This window comes from Artemia sp. Qi Xiang Cuo, chromosome 21, assembly GCF_049724085.1.
Source record: "Artemia sp. Qi Xiang Cuo chromosome 21, ASM4972408v1, whole genome shotgun sequence".
Classification (NCBI taxonomy): domain Eukaryota; kingdom Metazoa; phylum Arthropoda; class Branchiopoda; order Anostraca; family Artemiidae; genus Artemia; species Artemia sp. Qi Xiang Cuo.
This window is the reverse complement of record NC_142814.1, coordinates 18,881,241-18,903,346: the sequence shown is the minus strand read 5'-3', so window position 1 is coordinate 18,903,346 and position 22,106 is coordinate 18,881,241. Positions and strand designations below refer to the sequence as shown.

Genomic DNA, 22,106 nt, shown 5'->3' with positions numbered 1-22,106 from the left:
ACTTTAAGAGAATGCTTAAAGGGGAAGATCAATTAACACAAAGGCCATATGTGCACGATACTGCTAATACTACTACTACTGCTATTCTGAATACTACTGCTACAATTACTACTTCTTTTGCAACCACTAGTAATGCTAAGAGCATTAAGATGATAATTTAAGGAAGTGTATGATTATACAGTTTATCAAAAGGGCACATGAGCAATGTTATGGCAACGACTAATTGTATTAAGTTGAAGCTTCCAGGACTTGACGGATGGTCAACTGACCAAACGGCAATATGTTAATACTACTGCTGCTACTAGTACTAGTGATAATACGGTTAAAACTACTACTAGTGCTACGAGTACTAATACTACTACCGTGACTACTGTTACAACTATACCTAACGACATGAAGGCGATATTTTCAGATAATATTGAGAGGGGAAGGTGAACTGAATCACAAAACGCTGTTTGTATGTAGGTTGTTAAAGGGGTGAATCAGCAATGTATTAGGAACGGCTTGATGTCTCAAGTTGAAACTTACGGGGCTTGTTGGGGGGGGGGGGAGGAGATGTTGAACTAACCAAATGACAATATTTGTACCCTAATGCTACTTCTTCTATTCATACTACTACTACCACTGCTGGTACTAAAGCAAATGATACTACTATCAGTTCTACTGCTACTGCTACTACTATTAGTACTGGTACTACTACTACTGCTACTAAAGTTAAGGGTATTAAGGTGAAAATTTTGGAGACTATTGAACCAGTATTGAACTAAATAAAAAAAAAAAAAAAACAATGTCCATACAGGTTGTCAAAAAGACGTATCAGCAATGTTTCAGGATTGGTTTATGGTATCAATTTGAAACTTTCGGCGTGTGTTGAGGGGAATGATGAAGAAAACAAAAGGTGCTTTGTGCATACTACTATTAATGCTACTATGACTGCTACTACAACTATTGCTACTACACAAGCTATGGGTATTAAGGTGAGGCTTTCAAGGAATATTTAGGCAGATGCTGAACTAAATCAAAATGAACTATGATCATGTAGATTGTCAAAAGGGTGACATTGCAATATCCATCCCAAGCTATGTAAAGCCTACCTCTTAAAACCTTCCCAAAAAGTTTTGGTTTCCCTTATATCCTTCTTTACCACCTCCTTCTATCAGATTCAGGGATGAGCTGCTCTTAGTTTGGCCCTAAATAGTTGGCCAAAAAGGAGGATCTTGGGCAATCCTCTATCTGCATAACGTGTCCTCCAAGCCATCTCAACCTTTCTCTCGTTATAACCCAAGAGAGTGGGATAGAGCCAAATTTTTTATGCAGCTTACTGTTTGAAACATGGCCAGTCAGACGGGTACCCAAAGAATCTGTACACAATTCCTCTGGAAAGCATCAAATAAATCATTTTCCCTCTTTCGAAGCCCCCACGTTTTAGAAGCTTGCCTAACCATCAGTGTCATCACTGTGTCTACAGTGTCGTCACTGTCACTGTCATCACTACAGTGTCATCACTGTAGCTTCTAATGTCCTAATCCTGGTTTGTCGACTTATCTTCCTATTGATCCGAACTTTTTTGGACTGCGAAAAACACCCTTGGTCTTGGCTTTTCTACTTTTAACATCTTCACTGTATCCACCATCCTTATTGAAATTTATTTTCAGAACAAAGTATTGTAACTCTTGCTGCTAAAATGGGTCGATCGTACAGCTATCGCGTTCCCCTTAATAATGAGGGGTATTGAATTTTCCCACCCTCTTCGATCACCCTTTAAGTTTCGTTTTGAACACTAGATTGTGGTTTCAGATTTTCTGGAAGTAGAAGATACCTATATCTTCATTAGTCTGTCTTAAATGTACCAATAAAAAAAAAAAAAAAAAAAAAAAAAAAAAAACAATTTCCGTCACACTTCCCGAGTATTTTGCTTCAGGGAAGATTTATCTCCTTTTTGGGGATTTACTCTGCATTAACTCAATTCTTGATTTTTTTTTCTTTTATTTTTAATCAAACAAAGTGTGCAGCCACTTGGAGGGAATTATTGTGTCAATGGGCGTGTGCATGCATTTAGGATGGAGAGACAGCATAACGAGAGGAACGGCTGAAGTTAGTAAAAATAATAAAGTAAGGAAAATTATTTGAAACTTAGCCAAAGACTCTGCCGGACGACACACATAAAAAAGGGGCCTTTTCCGGGGAGGGGTCTATTTCTCGGGGGTGTATTTTCGGGGGAAGGGGTATTTTCTGCGGGGGTTGTAAACGCCGGCTCTCCCCAAAAATGTATATCCGTAAACTGGTGAAACCAACTTACTCTAATTACGCAATGGAGAAATATTGTTTCAAGTATCTGTCGTTTGATGTCCCTTTATTGTTCTTAGATTAATGATTAGTTGAGAATTACGGGCACTTGCCAATTGTATCAAGGAAGTTTATTGGACTCCTTGGAATAAACTGTCAAAATTATGAAATATTAAGGAGGGACTTGCGTCTGACCATCTTGTATACGAATTTGTCAATCCAGATTATCAGACCTGTGACACTTAGGTTGTTTTAGAACCTTTTGGCAGATTCACAAACAAATAGCTTTCTGGAGGATTTGGGCTAATTTTCCTTGAAAAGTGCTTTAGTTAGTAAATATGGTGAGTAAATGGGGTGAAATAGTTAGGTTACTAGGAATATGGGTAGTAAAATAAGCATATCTAGAGTCATGATAGGGTTTCAACCGTCTTCCCAAGTTAGGAAGAGTATTGGAATCAGGGAGGTTTGGAATGGAGGCACAGGTTCGGACATAAGAAACAGTAGTGCTTTAAAAATGCATAAACTATTTTGAGAGACCAAGAAACTCAGATATGTCAACAAAGGAAATTATTGGCAGAATATTTGAACATATATTGTCGAATGGTCTTCCCAGAGACTTGGAAAAAGCTATTTTTTCAAGGTGGCTTTACAAAGGGGATATTTTAAGGTAGGCATTAAACCAGTTTTTGCTCACCTCCTAAGATTGTTTGCCTCTAAGGAAATGAAATAATATATTGGAAATGTTTAAAAAGGAGGAGAGTTCACATCCCCCCCCCCACGTGGCTGTATAAAGTATATTTCAATTGGCTCATTTCATTGACAGTTTTACAAGATAAAATTAATTAAAAAAAACAAGTTTTTTCAACTGAAAGTACGGAGCAACATTAAAACTTAAAACGAACAGGAATTATTACTTATATCAGGGGGTTCGCCCCCTAGTCAATACCTTGCCCTTTACGCTAAAGTTCGAATTTTGTTCGTATCACAAATCCTTCAATCACCAAAACCGTTAACTAGAATAGATAACTCTTTAGAAATTTCTAAAAAAAACTTAACCGTAAAGAGCGGGGTATTGACTAGAAAGCGAACCCCCTCATATTCGTAATAACTTCTGTTCATTTTAAGTTTTAATGTTGCTCCGTACTTCCAGTTGGAAAAATTTATTTTTTTTATTTAATTTCTGATCGTTTTTCAAATAAGTCTGGGAAATCCGGCGCCCCCTCATAGAAATGTCCCTTCCCCCAAGGAAACATCCTCCATGGAAAGATCCTCCCACATAACCCCCTCCTATGAACCCCCTACCAGAAAAAAATCCTCCTAAGAACGTCTGTATATTTCCCAATACTATATGTAAACAATGGGCAGTTCATAACTTGCAGCCCGTGGTGGACTAAGTCATCTTCAAAGAAATATTTGTTAGATTTTCGACTATAATGAACAAAATGGCTATCTTAGAATTTTAATTGGGTGACTTTGGGGAAAAATGAGCGTGGGAGGGGGCCAAGTTGCCCTCCAATGTTTTTGGTCACTTAAAAAGGGCACTAGAACTTTTAATTTCCGTTGGAATGGGCCCACGATATTCTAGTACTACTGGATCGATACGATCACCCCTGGAAAAAAAAACATATAAACACACATCCGTGATCTTTCTTCTGGCAAAAAATACAAAATTTTTACATTTTTGTAGATAGGAGCTTGAAACATCAACAGTAGGGTTTTCTGTTACGCTGAATCTGATGTTTTGATTTTCATTAAGATTCTATCGGTTTTAGGGAGTATTTCCTCCTTTTTTCGAAAATAAGGCAAACTTTTCCAGGCTCGTAACTTTTGATGGGTTGGACTAAATTTGATGAAACTTAAATATTTGAAATCAGCATAAAATCTGACTATTTTGATGCATCTACTGGTATCAAAATTACCGTTTTTAGAGTTTCGGTTACTATTGAGCCGGGTCACTCCTTACTTATAGTTCGTTACCACGAACTGTTTGAAAATCTTGGTGCGTTTGAAACATTATGAAAAGCTGCTGATGAGCGTAGTTCGAAGCTAATACTAGGATACTATTTTGCGGGTGGGAAAACTGTTCAGGACAAGCATGGATTAATCTGTGTTAAGTTCCCTTCACAATGAGATTTAACTAATTACAAGATTTAACTAGGAATTACGTAGCACCAATTTGAGCCAATCAGAGTTTCTCGTAACATCGTTCAGCCAATCAGAAACTTCTATGAAAGTTCTGATCCTCCTCAAACTAGCACTATCTATATTTTGATATTGGTAAAATTTCATTGTGAATGGACCTTAAAGTTAACTACAATGGTTCAATCATAGGCAGCGTCATTGGGCAGCTTAATTGAAGAGCTAAGTAGGCCCTATAAATTATTGATTTTTTTCATATTATCTATTTTACTTATTAATTCACATATATATGTATATATATATATATATATATATATATATATATATATATATATATATATATATATATATATATATATATATATATATATATATATATATATATATATATATATATATATATATATATATATATATATATATATATATATATATATATATATATATATATATATATATATATATATATATATATATATATATATATATATATATATATATATATATATATATATATATATATAAAGAAAAATAAAACACTTTCTGTCAAGCCGCATAACCCACATTCGTTTGCTTTTTTTCAGTAATCTTTGTTAGTATAAGGATGTTTTTCTATGCTATGAGAAATAACACACATAGCTTGAAATTTTTTTCAGTAAAGTGCAAATTGCGTTCCAGTCTTTAGAAGGAACGGGGGGGGGATTAGCCCTGCTCTTCCTTGTGGCAGCTTCTCCTCGCTTTAAATTTGACGTGGTTTTTTATTTTAATTCGTGTTCAATTTGGGTTTTTTCTATTTACTGACAGTAATTAATGCTCGTCTAAAGCTTGAAACCTTGTTTGACTTTATTCTTCCCGTTTTCGATTTAATGTAGCTCTTTACTTTTCTTTGAACAACCTTTTTACAGTAAATGGTTTTTAAAATTAACCATGTTTATAAGATTTTCAGTTATTTGTGGAGTTTTTTGTTACTCTTTCATCTCTTTACATCGCCCAGTGGCTACTTTTGCAAGAGGTATCATGTCATACAGATTTCTTACACACCTTAATTAATTTGGGTTTGGCTTAAATAAGAATATGGAAAAATGTGTTCAGATACAAAATAGATCTCGAGTGAAATCCTAAATTTTATGATTGAAATGGGCTAAGACGGGGTTCGATTTCTTTTTTATTAAAATAGCGCGTCTTGCCTTGCAATCAAACACGAGGCTGTGAACCGGTCGGTTTAGTCCAATTCCTAGTATCTTATTTTACTCCCAATATATTTTGTTCTTCCTTGAATCCTAGAAAATGAACTATTTTTCCTTTTGGAGCTTGCAGAAACAGCTCGAGATTGGAGATTCCGATATCGGATAAGTTTTATGCATCTTGGAAGTAGAAACGTATTCAGAAATTTTCTAATAGCTTGAAAAATGTGTATAGCATAAAGCAAAAATTGAAGGATGGAAACCAAAAGTCCCTGCCCTACGTAAGTACCTACTTGGAGGCATAAAAACCCTAGTCTCAGAAATAGCTAGTTACTGATAAAGAAAAAAATTGAAATGAATTTTTCTGTTTGTGTAAAGTCGTGCAAAATTTAAGTCGTGTAACATAATACTTTTTGTGTTACTGCATCCGTTTAACTGGATGATAAAGATATTTGCTTGAAGACGAATTTTTTAACCAGGCACACATTTTTCAAGAGTCTCAATGATGTCAAAGGTTATGATCTGGCCTCAAAACTATTTAAATCAAAACAGAGAAAAAAACAGGAAGATTGTTAACCCAGTGACATGAAGAATGAATACAAAAACAATTGCCTACATTTATATTGAAAACTGGCATCAACAGTCGGCTTTCACATGCTTTTGATACCGATTTTACACAATTTTACACGGCTCCAGTTGAGGAAAGATTAAATGAAAAGGTTAACCAGAAAAACCATTTTCAAATCAGAACAGTGAGCTGAAAATTACAGCAGTCGGAAACCTGTGCTAGTAGTCACGCGAGAAGTGAAGTTTCGTTAATGCTAATGAAATGAAACAAAATGGGATGAAAATATAATAGTTCAGAAACAAATTTGTGCCATATATTTGCAAATTATGGGAGTGGGGGTGGGGGTAAAGTATAGCATATATTAAATACATAACCTGACCTAACCCAACCTGGGTAAATTTTAGTCCCCCTAAACCCCCAAAAACTAAAGTTTAAATATAGTTCCCGGAGTGAGAAACTCTTTGCAATGCCTATCTTTATACAGCGTCTCGTATAAGTACCGGTTAATGGCTATCTCAGCTCTACTTTTCTCGACGCGTGATTACTGGTATCTTGAAAAATACACTTATGTATTATACCAAACCCAGTCGAGAAGTTTGCTGAATGTAAGATCTCAGAAAACTGGTTTCATAGCAATAAAGACAAATGATGGGTGACGGAATGCATTGGACTTGTATAATTTGGGCTATATATTTGCACAATAGGGGGCGGTCGGGGGGGGGGGGGGTGGTTTAAGGTTAGGTTACTTTACCCCCCCCCTAATAGTGTTCAAATATATAGCCCAAATTAGATTATTATATAAACTATAGTATTATATATTCCTCATGTTCTGGTATATTTCATTATGATTAACCTTACTTCATTTCTTGAGTGTGTTTGGTATAATACATGAATACCTAAAATATATCTACATCATACTTTTTTCTCTTTTACGCTAAGCTGATTACCAAGAAGTACATACTGAAATACAGAAAGAAACGGTTTTGTTTTACAAACTTCTCGAGGGTCATCTGGATTGTACAGGAGTACGGGGTGAATTTATAAATTTTTCCAATGGAAATATAACGGCAAAATACATTTTTTTTGGTAATTGTGGGCGTAGTTTAATTCGTTAAAAGTTGACTTTCACTATTAAATCCTAATTTATTGACTTAATTTATATGTGTGTTTTGAAACCAGTTTTAATGTTATACCACCGCATTTTTTTTATTTTTTTTTTGTAAATGGCTTAAAAGCTACGAAACAGAATATTATTTTTACTAGCAGCAAGGATTGTTCAACGATAGGCGTGACAAAAACACATGCCTAAGTCTGAAAAGCATATCATCATAAAAAAAAAAAACTATCAGCTACAAACGGTTAAGGAAAAAATCAGTTCCTCTCGCCTCGGCACAAAATCTGAAGTTGCCCCACTCTGTCAATGAAATTTCCCTGAAATGTTCAGTTTGATTCCGCTGTCGTGAGACAAAACAGGGTAGAATTATCAAAAATAACGCATCAGATTCTTCGCAATTTTAATGATATCTACTTACTGTATAAATTATTATTTAAAGTATAATTTAATGTACATATTATTTAATGTATAAATTATTATTTATTTATGAATTAAGCCATTTTGTTCAAGAAATAGTCCAAAGATGATATAACAAGGCCTTCGGGGGTCGACACAATCCCCCAGAGCCTGGGGAACAAGGGCTGTAAGTTATACCCCGGGGCATATAAGGTTTTTTTGTGGAAATCGTGTCGTGTTAACTTTAGAGGAGGTTCATTTGATTGAAAATTGAAAGTCCTAGTTCTCTTTTAAGAGTCAAATGTCATAGGAAGAAAACTAGACCCTCCCCCGATACCCCCTTGTCCCCAAACACATTTGATCGACATTGTGAGATAGCCATTTTGTTCAAAATCGTTCAAAGAACATCTAACAATGCCTCTAGGGTTGACAAAAAAAAACCCACATCCCATGGACAGGGGTTATAAGTTATGCCATGGGGCATATAAGGTTTGTATGGAATGGGTGATCGTATAAACGTTGGATGGGTATTATTTGATTGGGAATCGAAGTTATTGTGTCCTTTTTAAGAGTCAAAAGTAATTCGAGGGCAACCAGCCCCCCTGACACCCTTCATTTCCCCAAACACATCCTATTGAAATTTGTATGGTTATTTTATTCAGAATAGTTGAAAGGTCCAGTAATTATGTCTTTGGGGATGTTATTCCCCAGAGCCCTAGGGGCAAGGTCTATAAATTAGTAGTTACTAATTTACTAATTAGTAGTTACTAAGTTACTAATTACTAGTTTCCCGTTATTAACATATAAAGTTTTTATGGAATTATTGGTCGTATAAACTTCGGAGGGAACTCATTTAATTGGAAATCAGACGTTCTAATGCTTTTTTAATAGTCAAAATTGATTAGAGGGCAACTAGTCCCCCCATGTCTTCTTTTCTCCAAATGTAACTTGTATAAATTTTGAGATAGCCATTTGGTCGTATAAAATTCGGAGGGGGTTTTGATTGGAAATTGGAAGTCCTAGTACCCTTTTTAAGACTCAAAAGTGATTAGAAGGCAATGCGCCCCCCCTACAGCCATCATTTTCCAAAGCACATCCAATCAAAATTTCGAGAAATCTATTTTGTTCGGCATTGTCGAAAGATCAATTAATTATGGCTTTGGCGATGTCTACCCCCTCCACAGAGTCCTCAGGGCAAGGGCTGAAAGTGAGGCAATTTGTCCATTATTTACACATAGTATTGTTATTGAGAAAAGTGGGCATGTTTGACCTTTAATTTCCGAAAAAGACAAAGGGCATTCAGGTAAGCTTTTCAGAGAATATCGAGAGGAGTCTTGAACTAAGTCAAAATACGTTATGTGCTTGCAGGTTGTCAAAAAGGCGTAACTCAGGAATGACCGAGTATATTAATTTAGAACTTTCAGAAAATGATAAAGAAGATAATCAATTGACCAAAAGGCAATATTAACGCGCTACTGCTACTACTACTACAACTGCCACTACTTCCACCACTACTAATACTGTTACTCCTGCTACTATGACTACCACTAAAACTTATGCTTCTGTAGCCAATACTACCAAGGCTGAGGATATTAAAATGAACAACTGAAGAAACGTTGTGGGGAAATTTGAACTAAACCAAAACATAATCTGTGCATACATGTTACTGATACAGACATATCAGCAATATTTTTGGAACGGCTTACCGTATCAAGATGAAACTTCTTGGGCATCATGAGTGGGATATTCAACTGACTGAAAGGCAACATGTACCTCCTTTTAATGGTCTTAATACTGCTGCTACTACATTACTGTTGCTATACAACACTATTACTGCTACTACTGCTATTAATACTGCTGCTACTACTGTTACTACTACTACTAATACAGCACTGTTACTACTAATATGGGTCCTACTACTATAAATACTACTATTGTACTAATACAATTAAAGCTACACGTATGAAGGTGAAATTTGACAGAATATTGAGCAATAATTTGAACAAAATCAAAACACACTATGTGTATGCACATTGTCAAAAGGCGTATCTCAAGAAGGGAGTTGGGTATTAAGTTGGAACTTTCAGAGAATGCTTAAAGGGGAAGATCGATTGACCAAAAGGCAATATGGGCATGCTACTACTAACACCACTACCGCTGCCACTTTTAATGCTACTACTATAGGTAGGATCAGAGAGCATAGTTAACTTACATGTGAAAGTCGGCACTAGTGGAAAAAACGGCATCTAGCGTTTGGCGTTTCTTGGCATTTTTTTGTGTAATAGCAAGGCCAAATTAGCATAAATAGTAGAATTTGAAAAATTATGCCTGACCTCCATTACGGAAATTATGGAGAGTCGTGCCCCTGCCCCCATATGACAGGTTTGTGTGACGTCAAACCCTACGGCCGATTCACGCACGCCTCGAGGGGTAGGGGAAGTACAATCCTGATTGCTAAAAGTTCGCACGACTACACACTTCGATGGTCCTTCAATGTCCCAGTGCGTTGAAGAAAATAAAAGGTAAAAATGTAAGGAAAGTAAGACAAAAAAAAATTGCTAAGAAAAGAAAATGGTAAGAAAAGGCTTCCCAGCTCTTTTTCTAAATTCCCGAAAGCGTGTTTTAGTACTTCACATTTGATTCTGGATAAACGCATTATTATTATCAAACAAAACTTAGAATTGTTTTTTCAGTCAACAGTTTTTGAAAAAACTGTTTTATCAGTTTTTGAAAAAACTGAAAGAACATGTTTTTTTTAAAGTTTTAACTTACTAAGGAGACTGGGAGGGTGAGTATATACGAGGGGAAGTTTTAAACCTCCGGTTAAGCGTTTTCAACTATATAGATTAAATTAGAATCCTTTTTATGCTTCTCGGCATTTCAACATGAAAACGGCACCAAAATGTGCCTTTTTTGCCGCCGTTATATGGCACAATACGATAGCGTTTTGAAAACGAGTTTACAAAGATAAGTATACATGATCAAGAGTTTTGAATCAAGCCATTGAATAACTTTCTAAGATGTTGAAGTAGCTTACTAGCCCTGCTAGTACGCACACAATTTATGAATAAAGACGTAACTAACCACGACCTCCTTCTCCTTCTTTTCCACCTCCACCTTCTTTTCCGACCTCCTTGTCCACGTCCTTCTCCTTCTTTTCAAGAGGCGGAGCTCAAGAGGCGGAGCTTCTTTTCGGAGGATTTCCGACAATGGAGATTATAATAACATAGTTTTATGCTTCCCGGTCTTTTAACTCCAAAGATGACACGAAAAGGTACTGTTTTTGGTGCCATATGACACTTTACGATCACGTTAGCAAACCAATTTACAAAAAGCCCGTATAATGATAAAGGGTTTTGAAATGAGCCGTTAAACGTCTCACTGTGATAGTTTTGCCAGTCAGCAGATTATTTGTGAAACTTACTAAGGTAATTGTAAACATCAGGTTCAGATTTTTTTACCATGGAAATTTTAATTATGCCTTTTTCGTGCTTCGTGGCTATTCCACTTTAGAAATGTCACCAAAAGTGTTCGAGTGACCTATAGCGGTGAAGCAAAAAAAGAAAAAGAAAAAAAGAAGACATCAGCGCTTTCCATGCAAAAAAGTTATTTTCTTGGATGTTCCAGATGGTGGACTGTAAATGTTCTAAATATTGACCATTGCGATTCGAGTGGTGCACTATTAATTTCGACTCAGCGTTATTTTCAAGAGGTTCTGACCTTTTTTTTTCTGAAATTTCTACTGATTTGCTTTCGAAATAAACTTTTACTAGTAAAAAACAAAAAAAAAACAAAACAGAAATAATAACACTTTTCCAAAGTTATCTTAAACTAGAAGTTTTTTCCCACTAAGCAATTTTTTTACGTGTTTTACTTTACTAGGTTGCTGCTGTCGCTGCAACCATGAAGATAATTTCGGCTGTAAGTTTAGCGGGAACATGGAGGAGTTTCAAGAGCCAGACAATGGAAGGGGGTCGTTGTAGAAACTTCAAAGGGGGTTCATTCGATTGGAAATCGAGAGTTCTAGTGCCCTTTTTAACAGTCGAAAGTGATTGGAGGGCAACTGGCCCCGCAAGCCCTTTTCCCCCAAAAACATCTGATAAAAATTTGAGATAGCCATTTTGTTCAGCATAGTTGATTTCCAGATAGAAAATATATTTTTACGGAGGACACTCCCCGACAACCATCAGGGCAAGGGTTTTAAATTATGAACTGGGGCATATAAGGTTTTTATAGAAGGCGTTGTCGTAGAAACTTCAAAACAGGCTCATTCAATTGGAAATTCAAAGGGCTACTGTCTTTTTAATAGTCGAAAGTGATTGGAGGGCAACTAGCCCCCCCACGCCCAGCAGTCCCCCCCCCCCAAACAAATCCAATTAAAATTTTGAGACAGCTATTTTGTTTAGCGTAGTTGATTTCCAGATAGAAAATATATTTTTGAGGAGGACACTCCCCCATAACCCTCAGGGCAAAGGTTTTAAATTATGCCCTGGGGGCATATAAGGTTTTTATAGAAGGCGTTGTGGTAGAAACTTCCAAAAAGGCTCATTTGATTGGAAATTCAGAGGGCTAGTGCCCTTTTTAATAGTCGAAAGTGATTGAAGGGCAACTAGCCCCCCATGCCCATCACCGCCCCAAACCCATCCAATCAAAATTTTGAAATAGCCATTTTGTTCAGCGTAGTTGATTTCCAGATACAAAATATGTTTTTGAGGAGGGCACTCCCCCAAAACCCTCAGGGCAAGGGTTTTAAGTTGTGCCCTGGGGCATAACTATGCATCAGATAAAAGTTTTGAGAAAACTCCGGTGTCAACACAGGCCCCCCAGGGCCCGGGGGTAGGCATTGTAAGTTATGCCCTGGGGGCATACATGGTTTTTATTGCAAGGATGCTTGTATAAACTTTCTAGAGGGCTCGTTTGATTGGAAATTGAAAGTTGTAATTCACTTTTTAAGAGTCAAAAGTGATTGGAGGGCAGCTAGCAGCCCTCACACTCCATTTATTTTTTTCCCACAGGCACTTCATATAGAAGGGGTTGTCTTATAAACTTCAAAGGGGGCTCATTCGATTGGAAATTGAGAGTTCTAGTGCCCTTTTTAAGAATCAAAAGTGATCAGACGATAACTGGCCCCAAAGCCCTTTTTCCCCAAATACCTCTGATTAAAAATTTGAGGTAACCATTTTGTTAAAAATAGTTCAAAGATCATATAACAAAAACTCCTTTACGTATGATCATTTCGTTTAAAACAGTTCAAAGGTCAGATAAGAAAAACTCATGTGTCGACAACCCCCTCTCCCAAGGGCCAGGGCAGGCGTGGTAAGTATTGTTCTGGGGGTATATATGGTTCTTATGGAAGGTATGCTTGTATAAACTTCAGAGAGGAAAACTTGAATGGAAATTAAAAGTTGTAGTTCATTTTCTCAGAGTGAAAAAAGATCGGAGGGCAACTACCCCTCCCACCCTCTACGCCTTTGGGTGTATCTGATGGATAAACCCATCCGATAAAAATTTCATTGTTACCCATCTTTAACAATACAAAAAAGTAAAAATGGAGTAGAGAGAAAATAAAAATTTCCCCCAAACCCATCTGATAAAAAATTTTGAGATAGCAATTTTGTTAAAAATAGTTCAAACATCAGATAATAAAAAATCCGAAGTTGACACAAACCCGTTTTTTTCACTTTGATATTGTTACTTTGATATCAGTTTTGATACTTTGATGAAAATTTGGTTTAAAAAAAAGTTTGATTTTGAAATAAGGAATTTTTAAAAACTTGAAGTTTTTTGCAATAAAAAACGAACAAAAATTAATTAAAAAAACTTTCCGAAAAATAAGTTTTCTAAAGAAAAGTAAAGGCCATTTTAAACTTAAGCTCAGCAAATACAAATACCTTTTAAAATTCAAACTCAAAAGGACCAGAAATTACTATTAAGAAATAAATGAAACCCAAAACGAACAGAAATTAAATAAACAATCATAGCAAAAACATACAACAAGTAATAATATAAATGAATAAATAGATCTTAAAGCAAGTAATGCTTAGATTGAATATGAAAATCAAGCTTAAAACGAAAAAAAATATATTCCTATTGAAGCATTAATGAAACTTGAAACGAACAGAAATTAAATAAGCAATCAATGCAAACAGATATTCAATAGATATTAATGTAAATTAATAAATAAATCTTAAACGAGTGAAACTTAAATTGAATATGAAAATCAAGCTTGAAATAAAAAAAAAAAATCACCACAAACAACAGTTTGGGTATGACCTCCTTCTCTCACTGTAAAAGTCTAAAACCTACTGCGTTATTGGCGCTTTACTGAAAACTATATGCGTCTTGAACAGTCTTGGAAAGTAGAAACAACATTAAATTAAGTATTTGATGTATAATAATATTAATTGTTGAAAGATCCATCATTTCAAAAATTTATTTCACTGTAATTGTATTTTTATTTTCAATGCTGTAAGAACTGGAAAAGAAAATATTTGTAATACAAAACGTTTTCAGCTAAGCGCCGATTACGCAGTAGGCTTTTGGTTTTCATTTACAGTTAGGAAAGGAGGCAGTATCCAAACACTTGTTTGAAGGGAAACTATATTCGTCTTTAACAACTTTGAAAAGAGCTAATAAATTAAACTGAATATTTGATGTATAATTATATTAATTGCTGAAAGCTTATCAGTTTAAAATGTTACTATAATTTTAAAGTTTATTTTCAATATTAGGTACAAAAGAGAACATTTGTCATAAAATTAGTTTTCAGTAATGATGCAGTAGGTTTTAGACTTTTACAGTGATAGAAGGAGGTCATACCCAAACTCTTGTTTGTGGTAATTTGTGTTCGTTTCAAGCTTGATTTGCATATTCAATTTAAGTTTCACTCGTTTAAGATTTATTTATTAATTTACATTAATATCTATTGTATGTTTGTTTGGATTGATTGTTTATTTAATTTCTGTTCGTTTTAAGTGTCATTTATGCTTCAATAGAATTTTTTTTTCGTTTTAAGCTTGATTTTCATATTCAATCGAATCATTACTCGCTTTAAGATCTATTTATTCATTTATATTATTACTTGTTATGTTTTTGCTATGATTGTTTATTTAATTTCTGTTCGTTTTGGGTTTCACTTATTCTTTAATAGTAATTTCGGGTCCTTTTGATTTTGAATTTTGAAAGGTTTTGTATCTGCTAAGTTAAAGTTTAAAATGGCCTTTACTTTTGTTTGAAAAACTTATTTTTCGGAAAGTTTTCCAAAAGAGTGACCCGTGAAAGCAGTAAGGAAAAATCGTACGAAAAATCCCAATTACCAATGTCTACATAAAAAAATGGGCTTTATTGGTGGTTCTAAATATTTGATATTACTAAAGTTAGGTTTAATTTTCTTTCCAAACCTCATGTTTGGTGTGATGCAGTGGCGGATCCAGGGGGGGGGCGAGGGGGGCTCCCCCTAGCGTAGTCTAAAGTAGTGTGATTTACTCAAGTTTGCGTTAATTAAGCTTGCTCCTAACGCAAGTTTATCGGATAAACCTATTTTGTGCCCCCCCTAAAAAAATCCTGGATCCACCCCTGGTGTGATGACTATTGTGCTCGGGCTGCCAACCCTCGTACTTAATGCCCAGTAGTTATGTATACATAACAAAGTTATGTATGCATAACTTTCTTGTGTTTGTTGGTTTGTATTATTTTCTGTACTTAATTCTCATCAACTACTACTGCTACTACTAGTAACAACTCTGGCAGCACCAATCTATTCGAGGCCACCACAGCTGTGCATGTTCATGGACGCTCCTGCTCCACCCCAATCTCAATAACAGTTGGTTCATAATGCCGAATAATATTAACAAAAAATAACAACAACAAGAAAACCAACAGAGTTTCACATATCCCTAGGGCTTTATCAAGGCATTAGGGGGGGGGGGCGATTGTCAGATGGCAAAATTCGAAAGGTATAGTTGATTTCTAAGAAATAAGGATAAAAGTGCCATTTTCCAAAAATAGTAAAAATAGGCGATCCACGATTTCTCAGTTAAAAAGCTAATGGCCTATCCAGCCGTGAGTACCACCAGGGGGTGATGGCCTCCCCTATTAAGTAAGGAGACCTTTAAAATATAAATTGAAAGAGGAAAGGTAACAGTGCAGAGCAGGGGTTCTTTCTTCTCTAGGAAACATCTTAATGCGAGGCAGTACCATTTGGTTTCTTATTTTATGCTTCTTTTCAATGCAAAAGTCGATATCTTGACAAAGCAATCCTCCTCCCTAATGTTACCACATATATCCCTAATAATTACATTCCTAATTAATTCAACCTATTTACATGCCATGAGTACTTTATTAACACGGGTTTTCCTGCGGACTCAACTGTATCTTTATCTGGGAGTGAGTACAAAAGCAAGTAACGATAGAAGGAAACATCATAATCTGATCAATAGAATTGATCAATAGAAATATACTGCATGTTATAAAGTAAGAGTTTCATTGTCATAGTGTTTTTGGTACTTGCGTGTTATAGCGACCACACTTTGTTCTTGAACGGAATGAAACCGGTTTTCTGTGTCCACTCAGAGATAATCAGGTTAACCTGGGTGAGATAAATGGTTTTTATGCAGGGATATTTTAATTAAATATTTAATATATAGAGGTGGTTAGGTATTTAGTATATTGGGGTTTGGGCGGCCTGCTTTCAATAATTCTGTGTTGTAGTTTCCATAATTTTGTTACGGTACTAAAGTATGATATTTTCATCATATTTTGGTGTATTTCTTTATGTATGATTAACCTAACTTCACTTCTTTGGTGTGGTCGATATAACACGTAAGTACCGTGTTTTCGTTTAGTTCAGTGTTTTCCTTTAGGTTTTTTTTTATATTTCTAGCGCTATATCTGGGACCATCAGGCGGAATGGGGTGCATTGTCAGAGTAAGGACAATTATAATGACAGGGAGTATAGAATAAAGAATCTAATGGTACTAACTTTATGTTATTAATGTGTTTACTTCCGAAGAGCTGTAACTCTGCACTGCTACCAAGGTAAATGAGAAATTTTCCCTATTGGATCTTGGTAAAAGAAAAAAAAAACTACTGGTGGTACTTGTCCCCATGGGCGCCCATAAGTTGAATTCCAGGAGGGGGGGCCAAACCTCCTCTAATTGGCACTTTTAATGCTATATAATTGAAATCTCAGAACAAAACTATATATAAATAAGGCAGCATCGTTCAGCCAAGGGGGGCGGGAGCCCCCCTTCCCCCATATGGGCGACCATGCTTGTCCCTCCTCTGGAAAATATTCCTGGCGGCACTATTGTCTCCAATGTGGGAAGAAAAGCAGAGGATACTAATATACCTTGATTTGAGATATAATCCAAAAATCATTTATCCTTCAAATGCCTATTTTGTTCAGAAACAAACCGCCAGTCTTTAGCCAGTTCGGACGGGTACCTATTGACAAACTAAATAATTCACAAAAAATTCGTATTTGTGTCGAGTACATCTACCCTTGAACTAAAGCATGATTTTGATTTTTACCACAGAATAACCAATTCGCTTTCACCTTAATTAATCTTGCAAATAGATAGGAATAGAATGGGTGCAAAATGTAAAGTTTGCGTAAATGAAATATGACTTGGAAACAGAATTTTATTGAACCAGTTCTTTTAATGTTGTTACAAACACTGTATTTGAAATTACCACGTATTTTGGGGTGCCAATTTATGAAAACATGGGGGAGGAAGGGGTAAGGATTTTTTTCCATTTTTAAATGAAGATAGGCTGCAAAAAAGGTAGTTTTCAAAATGAAAGGAGTGACCACATTTTGAATGAACACAATAAAAAGCAGAGCTGGATCTAAGGAGGGGGCAAGCATGCCAGGTGGGACGTCTGGAGGTTTGCACATCAAGATAAATTGTAATATTCAAGGGTATAAATTGTAATATTTACAGTATTGATGATACAGCAGGGCGCAGCAAAGTATATAAGGTCCATGGGCGTCGGCAAGGGGGGCAGGGGGGCCACGGCCCCGAAAAAATTTGGGACTATAAGGTAATTATAAGGAGACCAAAAGAAAAAGAGCAGAATAGGGATAAAACATGGACAAAACGCGTGTTGCGCCATTGTTGGCTACCTGGCAATAGATTTTGACCCTTAATAAGGAAGATATAAGTTCTAGTTTGTGACTGGGTGACCAGTTTCCAGTTTTCCACAAACATTTTATTTCTATGATTTTGTTGGAGTAATAATAATAATAATAATAATAATAATAAAAAAAAAAAAAAAAAAAAAAATCCAAATCTTCAGAGTAATGAATGATAAGTAAATAACGATCCTTGTCAATAACAAAAGTATAAGAGCCTGACTATTGATAACATTCAATCAAAGAATCAGCTTTTTATGGTGATCCTAAATATGTATTTGTTTGTTAGCAATTAATGCAGTTACTAGTACACAAGAAAGTTCGTATAATTATAGAAAACACAAGGAAAAAAACTTAATAAGGGGCAATTTCAGTAAATATATACCGTCAAATTTTGCTTGCACTGCAAGAGTACCGATGTGCTGATTTATGAAGCCACTAAAATCAGTAATGTTTCCCCTGAACGGAATGCAGGGAATTTTTGTATTTTCCCCCTGAACGGATACGTTTTTTGTGTTTTATTTTCATTTATTTTTTTTTCAGGAGTGATTCTATTTATCTAGTTGTCATTTTGAAAAAGATTTAGTTTTTATATTTCCGAAGCATAAAGGTGTCAAATATATTGGTTTGTGGCATTCTAAAAATGTGGAATTAAAAAAAATTATTTGATTTTCTTCATTTAAGTTTTAATGTTTTTAATTTTAACAAACTACTTTGATAATGTGTTACTTTTTGTAAACAATTGATTCTAAAGGCATTAAATATTTTTGTGTTAAATAAGCAAATTCTAAACTGTCAATATTGTTAAAAAATATCCGTCCAACGCTTTGGCATTGCTCAAGAGAACTGAATGATGGGAGTTTATATCGTAGATTTTGTAAGTAGGCCATTGTTTTGTGTATTTTTTTTGTAATTAATTACTTTTTTCATTTTATATACTTTTACTTTAATTAACACATTTTTTTCCATTGCCTTTAGAAAATTGTTTGTCTCTAAGCTACATTGAATAAAAAACAAGTTTTTTCAACTGAAAGTAAGGAGCAACATGAAAAGTTAAAACGAATAGAAATTATCACGTATATTAGGTGAGTTGCCCCCCTCCTCAACACCTCGCTCCTCATGCTACAGTTTTTTGGCCCTTTAAAAAAGCTACCTATTGTTCTAATCCATCAACCCATGTGTTTCAGGAGTTGTTTTTAAAGAATTGGGACAAAACTTAAACTTTAGCGTATAGAGTGAGGTGCTAAGGAGGGGGCAACTCCCCTCATATATATATATAATAATTTCTGTTCGTTTTAAGTTTTAATGTTGTTCCTTACTTTCAGTTGAAAAAAAAACTTTTTTATTTAATTTCTGATCGTTTTTTAAATTAATTAAAAAAAAAACTTTCCGAAAAATAAGTTTTTCAAAGAAAAGTAAAGGCCATTTTAAACTTAAGCTCAGCAGATACAAGTACCTTTTAAAATTCAAACTCAAAACGACCAGAAATTACTATTAAAGAATAAATGAAACCAAAAACGAACAGAAATTAAATAAACCATCATAGCAAAAACATTCAACAAGTAATAATGTAAATGAATAAATAGATCTTAAAGCGAGCAATGCTTAGATTGAATATGAATATCAAGCTTAAAATAAAAAAAAATATTTTCCTATTGAAGCATAAATGAAACTTAAAACGAACAGAAATTAAATAAACAATCAATGCAAACAAACATACAATATATATTAATGTAAATTAATAAATAAATCTTATAACGAGTGAAACTTAAATTTAATATGCAAATCAAGCTTAAAACGAATAAAAAACACTACAAACAAGAGTTTGGGTGTAACCTCCTTCTCTCACTGTAAAAGTCTAAAACCTACTGCGTCAATGGCGCTTTAATGAAAACCAATTTTATGACAAATATTTTCTTTTGTACTTAATATTGAAAATAAACATTAAAATTATAGTAAAGTTTCGAACTGGTGAGCTTTCAGCAATTAATACCATTGTACATTGAATATTCAGTTTAATTTATTAGCTCTTTTTATAGTTGTTAAAGACGAATATAGTTTCCCTACAGACAAGTGTTTGGATACTGCCTCCTTTCCTAACTGTAAATAAAAACCAAAATCCTACTGCGTCATTGGCGCTTAACTGAAAACAGATTATATTACAAATATTTTCTTTTCCAGTTCTTACAGTATTGAAAATAAAAATACAATTACAGTGAAATAAATTCTTGAACTGATGGATCTTTCAACAATTAATATCATTATTCATCAAGCGTTCCATTTGATGTTGTTTATACTTTCCAATACTGTTCAAGACGTATATAGTTTTCAGTAAAGCGTAAAGGTGTTTTTGTCATATGATCTTTGAACTATTTTTAACGAAATGGCTACCTCAAATTTATATCAGATGTATTTGGGGAAAAAGGGCTTGGGGGTCAGTTGCCCTCTGACCACTTTTGACTCTTGAAAAGGGCACTAGTACTCTCAATTTCCAATCGAATGAGCTCCCTTTGTAGTTTATACGACGACCCCTTCTATATGAAGTGCCTCTGGCAAAAAAATAAATGGAGTGTGTGGGGAGGCTAGCTCCCCTCCGATCACTTTTAACTCTTAAAAAGTAAATTACAACTTTCAATTTCCAATCAAATAAGCCCTCTAGGAATTTTATACGAGCATCCCTTCCATAACAACCATATATGCCCCCAGGGCATAACTTACAACGCCTACCCCCGGGCCCTGGGGGGCTGTGTCGACACCGGAGTTTTTTATTATTAGAACTTTGAACTATTTTTATCAAAATGTCTATCTCAAATTTTTTTTCTGATGCATTTAGGGCGTGGAGGAGGAGGGGGAGGGGCTAGTTGCCCTCCGATCTCCTTTGACTCTTAAAAAGTGAACAAAAACTATCAATTTCAAATCAAATGAGCCCTCTCCAAAGTTTATACGAGCATCCCTTCCATAAGAACTACGTAGGCCCCTAGAGCATTACTCATAACGCTTGCCTCCGGGCTCTGGCGGGTTCCGTGGACACAGGAATTTTTCTTCTCTGGCTTTTGAACTATTTTTAATGAAATGGCAATTATAAAAATTTTATCAGATGGGCTTGGGGAAAAACTGGTATGGGGGGGGGAGGGGAGGGGATTAGTTGCCCTCGGATATATCTTGAATCTAAAAAATTGCACTAGATCTTTCAATTTCAAATCAAATGAGTCCCCTCTGAAGTTTATACGAGCATATCTTTCATAAGAACCATATACGTCCCCAGGACAACACTTACAACGCCTATCCAAAGGGCTCTGGGGAGTGTGTTTGTTATCTAATAATTGAACGATTTCCAAAACACTGGTAATCTCAAAATTTGTAGCGGATGGGTTTGGGGAAAAAAGAGCGTGGGGGGGGGGCTAGTTAAACTGTCTTGACCCTTAAAAAGTGAACTAGGAGTTTCAATTTCCAATCAAATGAGGCCTCTATGAAGTTTATACGAGCATCCCTTTCATAAGAACCATACATGACCTTAGAGCATAACTTAGAACGCCATCCCCTGTGCCCTGGGGGGTTCTTTTGACACCAGATTTTTTTTTATCCGACCTTTGAAATATTTATAACAAGATGTCTATCTCAAAATTTTCTTCAGATCGGTTGGGAGATAGCTGCCCTCGTATCTCTTTTGACTATTAAAAAGTGAGCTCAAACTTTCAATATCCAATCAAATGAGTCCTCTGAAGTTTATACGAGCATCCCTTTCATTTGAACAATATGTGCCCCAGGGCATAACTTACAACGTCCGTCCCCAGGCCGTGGGGGGTTGTGACGACACCTGAATTTTTGTTATCTGACTTTTGAGAAATTTTTAACTTAATGCCCATCTATAAATTTTTATTGGATGAATTTGGGTAAAAATAAGGGTGGGAGGGGCTAATTACCCTCCAATCTCTTTCGACTCGAAAAAAGTAAACTAGAACATTTATTTTCCAATCAAATGAGCCATCTCTGAATTTTTTACGAGTATCCCTTCAATAAGAACCATATATTCCCCTAGGGCATAACTTACAACACCTGCTCTCAGGCCCTGGGGGGGGCTTTGTCGACCCCTGAGTTTTCGTTATATGGTCTTTGAACCATTTTGAAAAAAAGATATCTCAAAGTTCTTATCGAATTGGCTTGAGAAAAAAAGAGCGTGGATGGGGCGGGGGAGGGGGGCTAGTTGCCCTCCAATCTCTTTTGACTCTTAAAAGTGAACTAGAACTCTCAGTTTCCAATCAAATGATCCCTTTTTGAAGTTCA

At 35.3% G+C, this 22,106-nt stretch overlaps 1 protein-coding gene across 1 annotated transcript in view; it reads right to left on the bottom strand.

Annotated features, from left to right (window-relative positions):
- Sb (serine proteinase stubble) overlaps window positions 1–17,143 on the bottom strand; it is a 147,371-nt gene extending 130,228 nt beyond the window's left edge. Inside the window, exon 1 of the mRNA XM_089106614.1 lies at window positions 17,037–17,143. The gene's annotated coding sequence lies outside the window, so the exon portion shown is untranslated. The remainder of the gene's footprint in view (window positions 1–17,036) is intronic.
- Window positions 17,144–22,106: the final 4,963 nt, after the last annotated feature.